The 4,260-nt window shown below is 36.6% G+C and overlaps 1 long non-coding RNA gene across 1 annotated transcript; it reads left to right on the forward strand.

Moving 5' to 3' along the window:
* Window positions 1-747: 747 nt before the first annotated feature.
* On the forward strand, window positions 748-3,566 carry LOC141614956 (uncharacterized). Its single transcript, XR_012529498.1, has 3 exons — window positions 748-919; window positions 1,013-1,086; window positions 3,365-3,566. It is a non-coding gene; the product is annotated as an uncharacterized LOC141614956 (long non-coding RNA).
* Window positions 3,567-4,260: the final 694 nt, after the last annotated feature.

The raw sequence follows: 4,260 nt of genomic DNA on the forward strand, positions 1-4,260 counted from the left end.
TCAGAGTTAAAGAAACAGCAAGAGACACTAATGTGTCCAATTCAAGGTCTTTTTGTTCTCTAAGAATCAGACACAATTGACGACGTGCTTTATCATAACAATCACCCGCAAGATAAAATTGACGTTGACAGAAAAGGTTATGACCAAAATCTTTAAGAGCATGAAGTTTAGAAAGAGGGAAAAAAATCCAATTGAGAAAGAACATTATGAAATTCAACTTCTTCATCCGTCAACCTTTCACAACCATAAACAAAAACCAAGTATTCAAGAAAGTTAGAATCGAAAGTAGAAGAAACACATGAAAAAGACGGCATAACTAAACAGATAGAAAAAGCTTAACAAACTAGAAAAGTATTAGCCGAGCAAGTGAAAAAGGGATGACTAAATGTAACACCCCCTCTTTTTATGTAACGCCTTTAAAATATTTTAAATTGATTAATTTAATTAAATATATTTTTAAGCATAATTTTTATAAAATTATATTTTTAAGGCTTAATTTATATAAAAATACATATTTTTAGTCGGATAATAATAATAGTGATAATAATAATAATTTCCGTCCTAAGTTATAGTAGCCTTGAGACATATTTCCGTCTAGTAAAATACTGTCACATTTCTCTGGTGAGACTAGGTTAATTCAGACCAACCACAAACCGACAACACACCACCTACCCTTATTATTTTATTTCTCCCTCTCACACACTCTTTAAAACAATCATTTCCTCATACACACTCACAATACCACCGCCTATTTCTTCTTCTTCTCTTGCTTTTTTCGTACAACATTCAGCATACACACAAAAATTATGAAAACTCCATTAGAACTCAACCTTCAAACTTAGATTTCTCCTTCATTTCTTGACGGTTTTAGCTAATTCTTGCGCCATTCACTTCCCCTTTCCGCCCTTCAACTTTCTAGGTAAGAAAGTTACACTCTTGTTGAGTTTTCGAAATAACCCGCCTTATGATAATTTCAGTTATAAGCTTAAAAATCTCCTCTTTCTTGTTCTAGGTGAAGGTTTTGAAGACCTGGAGGAAGACTCTTGCTTTGTGGACCGTTCACTTGAGGATTAGAGAGCTTTCGAGGTAACGATGATAGGTTACTCGACAAAAATGTCGAAAGTTTGCCCCATATGTGACGTTTTCATGCCTTGTGTGTTATAGATTGGTTCTTTATGCTTTTCTCACATGTATGCACGAATTTATCGTGTTAAATTCCGTCTTAAACATTGTCTTAATGGGGGTCGAAATATAGCTCAAATGGGCTGCTCAAAAACGTGAAAATGGGGCTGTGAGTCGGTCTTATACACGGTTTTTGGTCAATGTTTGGTTGGCGGTTCGAGCTAAATTTCTTATTTCTGTCTCAAGTGTATATCCAAGAATAATATGGGTCATTTATATGGTAATTTCCATCTAAAAATGATGTTTGAAATGGACTATTTTTATGCGGTTTATGGGGCTGTTTTGGGTAGTCGAAATAAGGGTTGTATGGACTGTTTTGGATAGCCGAAGGTGGTGGTTGTGTGGGCTATTGTTGCACGGTTTTGGGTGTCTATGTGGTTCGTGTTGAGTGTTGCGGTGTGTAAGTTAATGAACTTTCGTCTCATGTATATAAGTGCGTGCTTTAGCCTTTTTATTTTCATGTTAATGTTGTAATTTGACTAGGTTGTTGTAGTGTATGTTAAACCCGTCTTTTAGCTTGGTGTTGGCCTCGGCTTGGGAGTGTGTTGGGGCTGTGTGGCCTGGTTGTGCAGAGGCCATGGCATGTTTTTATCACGGGTTGTCGTTGCTTGAGCATGGCTGAGTTTGGTCGGTGATGGGGTTGTTTGGGTAAGGGTAGGAGGCTGCCTGGCCTGGTCGTGGTCTGCCTGGCCTGGGCAGTAGCCTGGTTGGGGTACGGGAAGTGGCTAGGGTTGGTTGGTTGTGGCCCTAGTCACGGGTAGAGGCATGGCCATGTTGAGCCGTGGCCTAGCCTCGTGTGGGGTGTTTTGGTTGTGTCGATCTAAATCCGTATTTGGTTTATTTAAATCCTGTCTTGTGCTATATAAAACGTCATTCATTAAATATCAATATATTTTTCTCACGTGATTTATAATTGTGGGATTCATTATTTAATTATCTCATTTATATATAAAATGACGTGTTTTTATTATAATATGAGCCCAATTTAATTATTTATGCTTTGTAAGTAATAAATGATCTACCTTAATTTGAGTCATTTATAATTCAATTCTTGTTTTGCTCATTATAAATGGTTCATTTCCATTTATTTACATTTTTATTCAAGTGACAAGTATTTAAGAAACGAATTACTAATTCTTGTTTATGAGTATAAATTGGCTTGGAATGTCATACTTGGATTATTATTTGCCCGTTACATTTATTATTCCTTTTCCAAATTGAATCATGTCATTTTGAATATTTCTTTGGTTGAGTCGTATTCTTATGAAAATGCCATAATGCTATGCCTTACTACTTGACTTATCTTTACGCCCTACTTGTGCCGATCTGTCAAGTATGGGTTTAACTCATTTCTTCCGCCTCTTTCGGACCATTCTGCCGAATGTGGGTACTCGACTTCAGATCTGTCATTCGAGTCTTGGATGCGGACTGTCCTGCCGCATGTCGAATCGGGAACTGTCCTGTCCCGAGAGTCTAGCCGGATTTAGACTAGGACTGGGTCATTGTGATCATTATTGTCGTCCTACCAGGGGAATTATATCTAATGAGTAGTAAAGGTCTTGCTTGGTTATAGTTATTGACATATGTCATTCGGAGCAAGAGTTACGTCTTATATTGATTGGATGTAAGGGTCTTGGTCCTATCGGATACTATAGGTGAGATGCAAGCCTTCTAATTGCGATATGAATGCCAGGATTGATGCTCCCATCCGTTCTTATGGTGAGATGCAAGCCATAAGTACGAATGTGACATTAGCAGCCACGTCTCGTGCAATGTTTGTTAAAAAGTTTTCAAAGTAATGGCTATGGTTTCCATTCACGTATTTTGTATTGATTGATCCCTTACTTACCTACTTCATATGATTCGAATACTAATCTCATATCTATGTCATATTTCCTTGAAATGCGTGCTTTTGTCTAAATGACCGTATTCTTGTCTTTCATATTATTTACTTATCTCACATGAATAGTTGAGTCTTTATTATGCTAATGTTGATATATCTTGTTCCCTCTCATTTAATTGGCATGTTTAAATATAGATTTTGATGTTCATGTCATTTGTAATTATCTTACATGATTTACCTATTTGAGTTCCTTGTTATGTTTGTTTCGACAATTTGTGGCTAGGAGAACCTTGAGTTACTCTCCACTGACTTTGGCTTTCATGTTTATATGAATGACAGGTTTGTGAAGATGCATTTGTGGGGTTTAGACGTGTGAGCTAGCGAGTACCTTGGATTAGTAGTCTATCTAGTATGATTGCTTAGACTCACCCTTTAGCGTCTTGTCATTCGAGGGATATATTTTCCCCATTTTTTACTATCATGTTTGTGTGAACCTAATTTCATTTCCGCATACTTTATCTATGTTGTAGGTTTTATTGAACCCGTGCTTAAAACTTTAAAAAGTTTCAAAAATTTCCTAAAATTCCGCATTTTTCTAATTGTATTTTCTTAGCGATATTGCGGGGGTTCACACTAAATCCGCGAGAAAGGGAAACAATAACATTAAATGATGAAAGTAACTGCTACGACCAAACCAGTTGCTACCGCCACCAATCCAGGCTAACCACCGAAAGCCACTCGGTCACGGAAGAAAGCTTAAACCGAAAGTCACAACCAGAGAGATAGATCCTCTAACCTCCGAAGAAAGATCAGAATTAGACAGGAAATTGCCCGAACCCAAAGTTCTAAAAGCAACAACCTCCTTGAAGTACGGATCAAACACTCAAACATACATTTGAGTCACAAAAAACGAAAAACAACTCCCATCAAGAAGCATAAAAATCAAAAAAAATAAAATAGTTGATGCTCACCAACCTTGCGATGCCTTGAACACGGAAAAAAAAACATAGGTGATAAGGCTAAAGTCGTATTAATTTAATCAAAATAATCCCATGTTACTACTAACAGATAGCTAGTGGTAAGTAGGGTATTGTATTTATAGGGAGACAAATTGAATTTCAATTTCTATTAACTAAGTTCGTCAAGTAATAATTTCGGTTCATTGATTGATTATATAAACTAAGCAAATACAAGTAAATTGAATGTAAATATAAGAGGAAAAGACTAGGGTAGTG

This window comes from Silene latifolia, chromosome 11 (assembly GCF_048544455.1).
Source record: "Silene latifolia isolate original U9 population chromosome 11, ASM4854445v1, whole genome shotgun sequence".
Lineage (NCBI taxonomy): Eukaryota > Viridiplantae > Streptophyta > Magnoliopsida > Caryophyllales > Caryophyllaceae > Silene > Silene latifolia.